Genomic DNA, 13,998 nt, shown 5'->3' with positions numbered 1-13,998 from the left:
ATCCTCCCTGTGTCCAGTCTGTCTAGCCCTGTCAGAATTTTATATTTTTCAATGAGGGGTTGTATTCTCTGGAGTTTCGAAGGTTAAGGGGTGATCTGATTGATGTTTATAAGATATTAAGGGGAATGGATAGGGTGGATAGAGAGAAACTATTTCCGCTGGTTGGGGATTCTAGGAGTAGGGGGCACAGTCTAAAAATTAGAGCCAGACCTTTCAGGAGTGAGATTAGAAAACATTTCTACACACAAGGGGTGGTAGAAGTTTGGAACTATCTTCTGCAAACGGCAATTGATACCAGCTCAATTGCTAAATTTAAATCTGAGATAGATAGCTTGTTGGCAACCAAAGGTATTAAGGGATATGGGCCAAAGGCAGGTATATGGAGCTAGATCACATATCAGCCATGATCTTATCAAATGGCGGAGCAGGCACGAGGGGCTGAATGGCCCACTCCTGTTCCTATGTTCCTATGTCCTAGATCCCCTCTCATTCTTCCAAACTCGAGTGAATACAGGCCAAGTCGACCCAATCTCTCCTCATACGACAGTCCTGCCTTCCCAGGAATCAGTCTGGTGAACCTTCGGTGCATTCCCTCTATGGCAAGTATATCCTTTCTTAGGTAAGGAGACCAAAGCTGCGCACAATACTCCAGGTGTGGTCTCACCAAGGCCCTGAATAACTGCATTAAGACATCCTTGCTCCTGTACTCAAATCCTCTTGCAATGAAGGCCAACATACCATTTGCCTCCCTAACTGCTTGCTGCACCTGCATGTTTGCTTTCAGTGACTGGTATACAAGGACATTCAGGTTCCTTTGTACATCAACATCTCCCAATCTATCACCATTTAAATAGTAGGAGTGACCACAGCACAGTCCTCGTGGAGATGAAGTCCCGTTTTGGCACTGAGGACACCATCCAATGTGTTTTGTGGCACTACCACCGTGCTAAATGGGATAGATTCAGAACAGATCTAGCAGCTCAAAACTGGGCATCCAGGAGGTGCTGTGGGCCATCAGCAGCAGCAGGATTGTATTCCAGCACAATCTGTAACCTCATGGCCCGGCATATTCCTCACTCTACCATTACCAACAAGCCAGGAGATCAACCCTGGTTCAATGAGGAGTACAGAAGAGCATGCCAGGAGCAGCACCAGGTGTACCTAAAAATGAGGTGCCAACCTGGTGAAGCTACAACTCAGGACTACATGCATGCTAAACAGCGGAAGCAACATGCTGTAGACAGAGCTAAGCGATTCCACAACCAACGGATCAGATCAAAGCTCTGCAGTCCTGCCACATCCAGTCGTGAATGGTGGTGAACAATTAAACAACCAACAGGAGGAGGAGGCTCTGTAAACATCCCCATCCTCAACAATGGTGGAGTCCAGTTCGTGAGTGCAAAAGACAAGGCTGAAGTGTTTGTGACCATCTTCAGCCAGAAGTGCCGAGTGGTTGATCCATCTCGGCCTCCTCCCAATATCCCCACCATCACAGAAGCCAGTCTTCAGCCAATTCGATTCAATCCACGTGATATCAAGAAATGGCTGAGTGCACTGGATACAGCAAAGGCTATGGGCCTCGACAACATCCCGGCTGTAGTGCTGAAGACTTGTGCTCCAGAACTAGCTGCGCCTCCAGCCAAACTGTTCCAGCTACAATACTGGCATCCACCCGACAATATGGAAAATTGCCCAGGTATGTCCTGTCCACAAAAAGTAGGACAAATCCAATCCAGCCAATTACCGCCCCATCAGTCCACTCTCAATCATCAGCAAAGTGATGGAAGGTGTCGTCGACAGTACTATCAAGCGGCACTTACTCACCAATAACCTGCTCACCGATGCTCAGTTTGGGTTCCGCCAGGACCACTCGGCTCCAGACCTCATTACAGCCTTGGTCCAAACATGGACAACAGAGCTGAATTCCAGAGGTGAGGTGAGAGTGACTGCCCTTGACATCAAGGCAGCATTTGACCGAGTGTGGCACCAAGGAGCCCTAGTAAAATTGAAGTCAATGGGAATCAGGGGGAAAACTCTCCAGTGGCTGGAGTCATACCGAGCACAAAGGAAGATGGTAGTGGTTGTTGGACGACAATCATCTCAGCCCCAGGACATTGCTGCAGGAGTTCCTGAAGGCAGTGTCCTAGGCCCAACCATCTTCAGCTGCTTCACCAATGACCTTCCCTCCATCATAAGGTCAGAAATGGGGATGTTCGCTGATGATTGCACAGTGTTCAGTTCCATTCACAACCCCTCAGATAATGAAGCAGTCCGAGCCCACATGCAGCAAGACCTGGACAACATCCAGGCTTGGGCTGATAAGTGCCAAGTAACATTCATGCCAGACAAGTGCCAGGCAATGACCATCTCCAACAAGAGAGAATCTAACCACCTCCCCTTGACATTCAACGGCATTACCATCGCCGAATCCCCCACCATCAACATCCTGGCGGTCACCAATGACCAGAAACTTAACTGGACCAGCCATATAAATACTGTGGCTACAAGATCAGGTCAGAGGCTGGGTATTCTGCGGCGAGTGACTCACCTCCTGACTCCCCAAAGCCTTTCCACCATCTACAAGGCACAAGTCAGGAGTGTGATGGAATACTCTCCACTTGCCTGGATGAGTGCAGCTCCAACAATACTCAAGAAGCTCGACGCCTTCCAGGACAAAGCAGCCCGCTTGATTGGCACCCCATCCACCACCCTAAACATTCACTCCCTTTACCACCGGCGCACAGTGGCTGCAGTGTGTACCATCCACAGGATGCACTGCAGCAACTCGCCAAGGATTCTTTGACAGCAACTCCCAAACCCGCGACCTCTACCACCTAGAAGGACAAGGGTAGCAGGTACATGGGAACAACACCACCTGCGCGTTCCCCTCCAAGTCACACACCATCCTGACTTGGAAATATATCGCCGTTCCTTCTTCGTCGCTGGGTCAAAATCCTGGAACTCCCTTCCTAACAGCACTGTGGGAGAACCTTCACCACACGGACTGCAGCGGATCAAGAAGGCGGCTCACCACCACCTTCTCAATGGCAATTAGGGATGGGCAATAAATGCCGGCCTCGCCAGCGACGCCCACATCCCATGAACGAAAAAAAAAACTCTGCCTTTCTGTTTTTCCTTCCGAAGTGGATAACTTCACATTTATTCACATTATACTGCATCTGCCATATATTTGACCACTCACTCAACTTGTCTAAATCGCCCTGAAGCCTCCTTGCATCCTCCTCACAACTCACGATCCCACCTAGTTTTGTGTCATCAGCAAACTTGGAAATATTACATTTGGTTCCCTCATCCAAATCATTGATATATATTGTGAATTGCTGGGGCCCAAGCACTGATCCCTGCGGTACCCCACTGGTCACTGCCTGCCACCCCGAAAAAGAGTGGTGGATGGGGTGCCAATCAAGCGGGCTGCTTTATCTTGGATGGTGTTGAGCTTCTTGAGTGTTGTTGGAGCTGCACTCATCCAGGCAAGTGGAGAGTATTTCATCACACTCCTGACTTGTGCCTTGTTGATGGTGGACAGGCTTTGGGGAGTCAGGAGGTGAGTCACTCGCCACAGAATACCCAGCCTCTGACCTGCTCTTGTAGCCACAGTATTTATGTGGCTGGTCCAGTTAAGTTTCTGGTCATTGGTGACCGCCAGGACGTTGATGGTGGGGGATTCGGCGATGGTAATGCCGTTGAATGTCAAGGGGAGTTAGTTAGACTCTCTCTTGTTGGAGATGGTCATTGCCTAACACTTGTCTGGCGTGAATGTTACTTGCTAGTTATCAGTTTTCCCCCTGATTCCCATTGACTTCAATTTTACTAGGGCTCCTTGGTGCCACACTCGGTCAAATGCTGCCTTGATGTCAAGGGCAGTTACTCTCACCTCACCTCTGGAATTCAGCTCTTTTGTCCTTGTTTGGACCAAGGCTGTAATGAGGTCTGGAGCCGAGTGGTCCTGGCAGAACCCAAACTTAGCATCAGTGAGCAGGTTATTGGTGAGTAAATGCCGCTTGATAGCACTGTCGACGACACCTTCCATCACTTTGCTGATGATTGAGAGTAGGCTGATGGGGCGGTAATTGGCTGGATTGGATTTGTCCTGCTTTTCTGTGGACAGGACACACCTGGGCAATTTTCCACATTGTCGGGTAAATGCCAGTGTTGTAGCTGTACTGTTTGGCTCGAGGTGTGGCTAGTTCTGGAGCACAAGTCTTCAGCACTACAGCCGGGATGTTGTCGGGGCCCGTAGCCTTTGCTGTATCCAGTGCACTCAGCTGTTTCTTGATATCACGTGGAGTGAATCGAATTGGCTGAAGACTGGCTTCAGTGATGGTGGGATATCGGGAGAAGGCTGAGATGGATCATCCACTTGGCACATCTAGCTGAAGATGGTTGCAAACACTTCAGCTTTGTCTTTTGAACTCATGCGCTGGACTCTGCCATCATTGAGGATGGGGTGTTTTCAGAGCTTCCTCCTCCCATTATTTGTTTAATTGTCCACCACCATTCACGACTCGATGTGGCAGGACTGCAGAGCTTTGATCTGATCCGTTGGTTGTGCAATCGCTTAGCTCTGTCTATAGATGTTGCTTAGGATGCATGATAGTCCTGAGTTGTAGCTTCACCAGGTTGGCACCTCATTTTTAGGTACGCCTGGTGCTGCTCCTGGCATGCTCTTCTGCACTCCTCATTGAACCAGGGTTGATCCCCTGGCTTGTTGGTAATGGTAGAGTGAGGAATATGCCGGGCCATGAGGATACAGATTGTGCTGGAATACAATTCTGCTGCTGCTGATAGCCCACAACACCTCATGGATGCCTAGTTTTGAGCTGCTAGATCTGTTCTCAATCTATCCCATTTAGCACGGTGACAGTGCCACTCAACACATTGGATGGTGACCTCAGTGCGAAGACGGGACTTCATCTCCACGAGGACTGTGCGGTGGTCATTCCTACCAATACTGTCATGGACAGATGCATCTGCGACAGGTAGATTGGTGAGGACGTGGTCAAGTAGGTTTTTCTCTTGTGTTCGTTCGCTCATCACCTGCCGCAGGCCCAGTCTGGTTGCTGTGTCCTTCAGGACTCGGCCAGTAGTGGTGCTACCGAGCCACCCTTGGTGATGGACATTGAAGTCCCCTACCCAGGGTACATTCTGTGCCTGTGCTACCCTCAGTGCTCAACATGGAGGAGGACAGTATTCATCAGCTGAGGGAGGACAGTCGGTGGTAATCAGCAGGAGGTTTTCTTTCTCATGTTTGACCTGATGTTCAGAGTCAATGTTGAGGACTCCCAGGGCCACTCCCTCCTGACTGTATATCACTGTACCCCCACCTCTGGTGGGTCTGTCCTGCCGGTGGGACAGGACATACCCAGGGATGGTGATGGAAGAGTCTGGGACTTTGGCTGAAAGGTATGATTCTGTGAGTATGGCTATGTCAGGCTGTTGCTTGACTGGCCTTTGGGACAGCTCTCTCCAATTTTGGCACAAGTCCCCAGATGTTCGTGAGGAGGACTTTGCAGGGTCGACTCGGCTTGGTTTACCTTTGTCGTGTCCGGTGCCTAGTGGCCCGTCTGGTTTTATTCTTATTATGACTTTTTTTAAAGTGAGATTTTACAACTGAGTGGCTTGCTCGGCCATTTCAGAGGGCAATTAAGAATCAACCACATTGCTGTGGGTCTGGAGTCACATATCGGCCAGACCGGGTAAGGACGGCAGGTTTCCTTCCACTAAAGGACATTAGTGAACCAGATGGTTTTTTACAACAATCCGGTAGTTTCATGGCCACCATTACTGATACTAGTTTTTTTAATTCCAGATTTTTATTTTAATTAATTGAATTTAAATTTCCAGCTGCCATTGCAGGGATTTGAACTCATGACTCCAGATTATTAGTCCAGGTCTCTGGATTACTAGTCCAGTAACATAACCACTATGCTACCGTACCCTTATTAATATCGTATTGAATGGCGGAGCAGGCTCGAAGGGCCAAATGGCCTACTTCTGCTCCTATTTTCTATTTTTCTATGTACTTTATTTCTTTCTTACGATTCATTTCTGGTTGTTGGAAAGTGAAAGGTTTGCATTGAAATGTGTTCAAAGGACTCCTATTCCTGAAGTGGGGAGTGATATGTTTAACATCTTTCCGGTGCCGAAATATAATAAACACAGCAGTAAAAACTCAGCGTTACACTGGTAAAAGGTACATGGTATCGGAACACTGCTGGGGGCTGCAAGCTGTGATTACCATGATGTGTCAGGATCCTACAGTAAATATGTTAAGATTAACTCTCATGACAAAGTATACTTTACTGCACACAAATTCTACTCTGCTGTTTTTGTTTGCACACCTCTAGTGAACAGATCCATTACTTGTGCTGGCTCAGAATTGCGCCAATGAAACATATATCCTCAATCAATTCATTGCAAACCAACAGATATGTTTCATTGGAAAAAGTTCATTTTGTTTGGTTTGTAGTGCAGTTCATTATACAGAGAGAGAGAGTCATTATAATTGCCACTCCTGATAAACCCAGTGTGACTTCACCTATGTTGACTCCACTCATCCATTTCAGGAACCAAATGGCTTAATTTCCTGGAAAGGTATGGTGTCTCTTGCAGGAAGCAGACCAAGTATCCTGCATCAGAGTAGTTTAGTCAGGAACTTGATGTTCTATTATAACTAATTGATCTCACGATTTTTCAGTCCCATAAGATTTACAGAAGGCCTCTGATGATCTAGCTAACAGGAATAGATCAAAAGAAAGAATTGCGTATACATAGCGCCTTTCACAACCTCAGGACATCCTAAAGCGCATTACAGCCAATAAAGTAGTTCTGAAGTGTAGTCACTGTTGTAATATCGGAAAAGCGACTGCCAATTTGTGCACAGCAAGGTCCCACAAACAGCAATGTGATAATCATCAGAACACAGACCACCTCTGTGCAGCCAGCTTCAATTTGCCCTGCAGTGGAGCATGCTTTCAAGGAAATCTCTTAAACTCATCTACAGAGAAAGTTCTGAGATTGATGATAGACCTTCACTGGATTGGAGACGTGACAAGGGATAACTCAGTAATTTAGTGCTCTAATTTATGAGGACAGGCGTGCCCAGGTCAATTTGTTTTCATTGGAGAAAAGATGATTTGGGAAGGAGGAGAGCCTTGATCCTGATCCTTAGACTGTTGAGACTCAACATGGATACAGTGAATGCAAAACTAGAGGACAAACAACATTAAAAGCCTCAAGTACTGTCTGTGGAGAGCAACAGATCAGGGTTGGATGATGGAGATGTGGGGTTGGATAAGGACTTGTTGGGGATCAGGGAATATTTATAAAGAACATTAAATAGATGGGGAACTGTTCTATAAAGGGTAAATAAGTGTCACCTCCACCATTTTAATTTATAGGACTCCCTTTTTTTTCCATTCTGACTTTCAGCCACGCCTCTTTTTATGGAGTTTTGTATTTTTCTAAGCTTTTTTCTTGCATACTTTGGTTTGCATTGCCCTTTGAATTATTCGCTTATTCAGTAATTATTTAATGATTCACTAGTTATGTCTCCACAGATAAGTTGGACCGTTTTTCTTTTCTGTTATCGTGTAAAAACTTCTTTGGCCCTTTGTGCTTACTTTCTCTTTTTGCTTAGACTCAGGACTCTGATTCTACTTTATTCCTTCCAATATTATTCCTTTTAAGCACGTTGCTTTTTGAAGTCGTTGTTGTATTTTTTCAGACTGCTTTACAGTCACACTTCATTCACCTTCTCCCTGCTCACTGTTGGCTAAGTGCATCCATGACACAGAAAGATTTCTAGTCTGACTCAAGCGCCCCAATTTTAACCCCAGGTGGGTGGGTAGTGAGGTCAGTTGGAAAATCATCTGCACATGTAAGGAAGGACCCTACCAGCTTTGGGCAGTTGTCCTTGCCACCTGCTCAGCAAAGCAGGTTAAAATCAGGAATCAGCTACTGGTGGTTCCAAGGCGGGAAAGTAACCTGGCGATTTTAACTGCCCACCTGCCTCGTTTCTTGTGGGTGGGTAGGCTTAAAATTACCCCCAAAGAGTACAAGATATATTTGTGGTACCTCCAAACAGACGTCTGGGCACATAATATATTATCTTCCTACTTTCTGTGGTAGGAAAGACCTATACAATATGAGGAAAGTAGTTGTTAGCTAATTACAAAGTTTATGTATAGATGATGATAAACATCTCTTTCAGAAGACATATGATTCCATGATCCCATGCTCTCAGCTGAGGAGTAGCATTCATGGGGAGTGTGGGTTGGAGACATTGTGAGCACATCTCCCCGACAGTGCAGTATCACCCTATTATAGTAGTAGCAGTAACACTGTCTCCTAAATCATAGATCACTTTTTACTTTCTCCTACTTTTGTCCGTGAGTGTAAGTCAGGGAATGTATGAACATATGAAATTGAAGGGAAGGAAAAGACCAGCTGATCTATCAAGAATGCTTGACACTATGATGGCTGGACCATAATGGCTAAACACTTCTTCCCCCCGACCCCCGACCTCCTACCCAGGCAATTAGTCTCCTGGGAGAGGCAAAAAAGAGAAAAACCCAGGGACAATAAGGGAAAAAATACCCTGTAAAATTCCTCTCCGACCCCCTCAGGCGATTGAAACCAGTCCAGGAGATCACATGGACCAAGTGTTACCTGTAAAGACACTTACCTTCTGTACGATGCGATCTCTGCCCTAGTCAGGAACCGGTCGAGCTCCCTCTCGACAGCAATTATCTTGAGTGTAGATGGAAATGGCTCATTGATGCAAGTAGTCCGACCTCTGCGACCGATGTAGGTCACCTGCTCTCATTTTGCACTTGTTTATTTTCAATGGGTTAACACCTCAGTTAAAAATAACAGATGGGGGAATGAACATATTCCGTGAGCTAGGATTTGTTTCCTTAATTATTCATGATTATGCATCATGGCTGTAATTGTAATGATACGTAAAAGTTGACTAGAGATTAATGAAAATAATTCATTCCACCCCTTCCCAAGGCCATAATGTGTATGAAAGGGGCTATAACGTCACAGCCCTAGTATCAAACTACATGTACGCCATTTCATGTTGGCAGCAGAGCCTCTAACAGTCACCCCTCTCAGTGTGCTTAACTGCTCTGCAAACTCTGCTTGACATCCCTGGTTTTCCAACACCTACCACTTTTCTGGATGCCACCTGTCAGCCCCCTCGCACTCTGACTTCTCTGAGCTCCCTGTTGTATTGTCAACATCTGCCATCTTTTCACTTCATTGACTCGCTCTGCTGCCTCTTCTTGTGCTGCCCAGTCACGTTGCTCTCTCTGGGTGTTGGGGAACACTATTAGTAGGTCACCTGCTCTCATTTTGCACCTGTTTATTTTCAATGGGTTAACACCTCAGTTAAAAATAACAGATGGGGGAATGAACATATTGAACTTCCGTGAGCTAGGATTTGTTTCCTTAATTATTCATGATTATGCATCATGGCTGTAATTGTAATGATACGTAAAAGTTGACTAGAGATTAATGAAAATAATTCATTCCACCCCTTCCCAAGGCCATAATGTGTATGAACAGAGGTCGGACTACATGCATCAATGAGCCATTTCCAGCTACACTCAACATAATTGCTGTCGAAACACTGTGAATTTATTACAGACTCTACAGAAAAAAGCCACCCTGTCTAATAGCTATTGCTTATTCTGCTGGAAATTTGTACTAAAGTTGCGCTCATCTGGCTCTTGCACCCCTTAGGTTGTTAGTTATTCATGATTTGTACTGCAGTGAAAATGGCAACACATTGAAGCGCAAATTTAATCACCGTTATATAAAGATAAGCATAAATCCTCCAGCCCCGAAGAAAATGTTCATCGCTAAGGGAAGTGCGATATTACCATCTCCCCTTAAGAATTGCAAGGAAGTAAAAAGGAATACAAGCTTGTTTTCAACACACCAGTTGTCAAAAGACAGTTGGTCTATATGAGGTGCGGAGAGAAGAACCATAGTCTCCTCACACCTCTAACCCAGCCCTCTGAGTCATCTGCAGTTCATACCGACAGAGGCTTGGCTGCCACTCGCTCTGTGTAAAATTAATGGAAAGCATTAATTAGTGGCTAAGACACGTGCAGGGAATTAGGCTCTAAACAAGGCTGTCCATTCATTCAATGAGAAGGGTACTTGTTATTTATCACGAGCTGAGTATGGAGCAGCTGCTGACAGGTTTGGTGTATCTCACAGAACCTGCAAAACGTTCCGACAGTCAATAGTCAACAACTTGTCAAACATGCATGTAGAGATGTCTGAGAAACAAAGTACAAGAAATTGCTCAGTGCGTTCAGAAAAGTGGCACCTTCCAGATGCAGCAGGTGTATGGATGACACACATGGTTCTTTCTATAGCTGCTCTGAGAAAGGACTTTAGGGACTGTCCCGGATTAGCAAGCAACATTTGTGTTTTAGGACTGCACTAATCTATAGAAAGCAGGGCTTGCAATTTGTCAACAGACTCCACAATGTAACATGAGGTACGTGGTGCTTTTTGACTGTAGGAGGCAGCCCCTTGCCACTGAGCTGTGGCACTTAGATAAGCAGTTGTTCCCCTACTGAGCGTAATTCATACAATAATCTAGTTTCCAGGCAACCGAGGAACACAATAGGGGTTTCAGTCTCCTTTAACTCATTGATGAAACATAGACTCTTACAGTGCAGGAGGTGGTCATTTGGCCCATCATGTCTGGGCCAGCTCTTTGACAGAGCCACCAATTAGTCCCACACCCCTGCTCTTTCCTCCAAAATTTTCCTTTTCAAGTATATATCCAATTCCCTTTTGAAAATTACTATTCAATCTGCTTCCACCACCAGGCAGTGCATTTCGGATCATAACAACTCGCTGCATAAAAAATGTATTGCCTATAATATATTAGAAATCTTTTGTGTGTGCGCACTTCCTGTCAACTTTTTCGATACTACCTGTTCTCCTTTACCCTGGTTAGTGAGAGACCATCTCCTGTTCAGCCAGTCCCACAGGAGCCTTTGGATACCTCTGGCATATTGGAGCATGTTGCTGAAGTGGATTGAACATTGCCATTCAGCTGAGTTGAACGAATGGCCACTTACGGTGCTCTCAGCAATCTTTAAAATTAGTGCATCAAGTTAATAATTTATACTATGAAGCAGCTGTTGGATATGAATCAGACAAAACATGCAAATAGCAGAAAAATTGGTTACCGTCTAGCATTTATTGGAGTACAAGAACGTTGTTAAGTTGCACATTCTGTAATTTTGCAGAGTCAGCTCATTATTATAATTTGTGTATGTACCTGATGTAAGATAATCTCTTTAAATGGCAGATGACCTCAGGGAGCCTTAACATCGTTAACTGCTGGACAGATCAAAGGCAATCGGCCTGTATGTGATAAGTTTTGGCTGATGTAAGAACACGTGAAGTAAGCTAATTAAATAGCAGATGACCTCAGGGAGCCTTAATCTCATTAGAGCCATAGGGTAGGGTATAAATGAGTGGCCCAACAAGAACAGAACACAGCAGCAGATTCGAACAAGACCAAGCTGCGGTGCTGTCCAGAGGCTCGGACTGGGGAATATCCACCTCGATTCAGTCAATTGTTGCTTAAGTACTGTGTGTGTTATTGATTCTGCTATTGTTGCAATAAAGCCTTGTTATACCCGATTGGGATTGCCAAGCCGAATTATTGAAAGGGTAACCTAAGGCTGAGTGCCCCCAAAACGGGAACCCAACACTGATGCACATTGGCCCTGGTGCTGGGAGTGTGCTTTATGCATCGGCGGTATAAACATCAAGCCACTGGTTCTGAAAGGGACACTGGACAGATGACCTGGAAAACAGGGCTTATCGTTACTGATGAATGGAGAACAGAACACAAAACAAAGGATTGGGACTACATAATTTGAGGATACTGCCTGTACATTGTTGCTCAAGGAGATGCAACAAAGGGGGGATTACCCTCTTTGGAATTGCGGGACATCCTCATATCAGGAGCAGTGTACAAAATGCCTAGGTGGAAATGACTGAGCAATTGACGACAGTCCCCCATACCCATAAGGTCATGAGAGTCACTGTGACAACATTTCAGGAATCTGGAAGATTGTCATGGTAAAATTACCCAGGATTTGCTTACTGATCATAGGATACACACAATGAAGATTTTTCCTCAACTTCATACAGCTTCACTGAGGTAGCATTCAAAGCACTCAGGCAACCTTTCATCACTTTCACATATGCACCTGCATACCCATTTTATTGCAGAGCAAACTTTATTGTTGGCACTGAAATGTGCTTCTAATGTTAGACATAAATCTTGCAAAGGGTGACTACCAATCATACGGCCAAAGAAACTCCTTGCGTGCTTCATGTTGATCTCAACAAGGTGAGATATAAGCTGAGTACTTGGGTAACACTTTTCCTGCTCTTCCAAATTACAACATCTGTGCATTCTGTACCTGCTGACAGGGAAAGATCACATAAGAAGCAGGAACAATGGTGGATCAGAGGTAGCCCTCCCAACTACTGCTCAATGACTTGCTGTGAGGACTCTAACCTTGAAATTCTGGGGACAGAGGATAGTTGGAGTGGGGGAGAGGAAGGGGAAAGGGAAGGTTGGAGCCCTTCCCCAAACTTATGGCTGTTAACGTGCTTTCCTTATTGGCATGTAAGCTTTGTTTGAACAGGTGCCTTATTGCCAACATATGTTTTCATGTTTTTATCAACATGAAAACATATCTTTTCAGTTAATCAGAGAGAGCCAGCATGGATTTGTGAAAGGTAGGTCGTGCCTGACAAACCTGATTGAATTTTTTGAAGAGGTGACTAAAGTAGTGGACAGGGGAATGTCAATGGATGTTATTTATATGGACTTCCAGAAGGCATTTGATAAAGTCCCACATAAGAGACTGTTCGCTAAGATAGAAGCCCATGGAATCGAGGGAAAAGTACGGACTTGGTTAGGAAGTTGGCTGAGCGAAAGGCAACAGAGAGTAGGGATAATGGGAAGGTACTCACATTGGCAGGATGTGACTAGTGGAGTCCCGCAGGGATCTGTCTTGGGGCCTCATATCTAAGTTTGCCGATGACACAAAGATTGGTGGCATTGTAAGCAGTGTAGATGAAAACATAAAATTACAAAGCGATATTGATAGATTAAGTGAATGGGCAAAACTGTGGCAAATGGAATTCAATGTAGACAAATGTGAGGTCATCCACTTTGGATCAAAAAAGGATAGAACAGGGTACTTTCTAAATGGTAAAAAGTTAAAAGCAGTGAATGTCCAAAGGGACTTAGAGGTTCAGGTACATGGATGATTGAAGTGTCATGAACAGGTGCAGAAAATAATCAATAAGGCTAATGGAATGCTGGCCTTTATATCAGAGGACTGGAGTACAAGGGGGCAGAAGTTATGCTGCAGCTATACAAAACCCTGGTTAGACCGCACCTGGAGTACTGTAAGCAGTTCTGGGTACCGCACCTTTGGAAGGACATATTGGCTTTGGAGGGAGTGCAGCGTAGGTTTACTAGAATGATACCCGGTCTTCAAGGGTTAAGTTACGAGGAGAGATTACACAAATTGGGGTTGTATTCTCTGGAGTTTCGAAGGTTAAGGGGTGATCTGATCGAAGTTTATAAGATATTAAGTGGAACAGATAGGGTGGATAGAGATAAACTATTTCCGCTGATTGGGGATTCTAGGAGTAGGGGGCATAGTCTAAAAATTAGAGCCAGACCTTTCAGGAGCGAGATTAGAAAACATTTCTACACACAAAGGGTAGTAGAAGTTTGGAACTCTCTTCCGCAAACGGCAATTGATACTAGCTCAATTGCTAAATTTAAATCTGAGATAGATAGCTTTTTGGCAATCAAAGATATTAAGGGATATGGGCCAAAGGCGGGTATATGGAGTTAGATCACAGGTCAGCCATGATCTTATCAAATGGCGGAGCAGGCACGAG

Source organism: Heptranchias perlo, chromosome 15, assembly GCF_035084215.1.
Source record: "Heptranchias perlo isolate sHepPer1 chromosome 15, sHepPer1.hap1, whole genome shotgun sequence".
NCBI lineage: Eukaryota > Metazoa > Chordata > Chondrichthyes > Hexanchiformes > Hexanchidae > Heptranchias > Heptranchias perlo.
The sequence above is the reverse complement of the archived record's forward strand: the minus strand, read 5'-3'. Positions refer to the sequence as shown.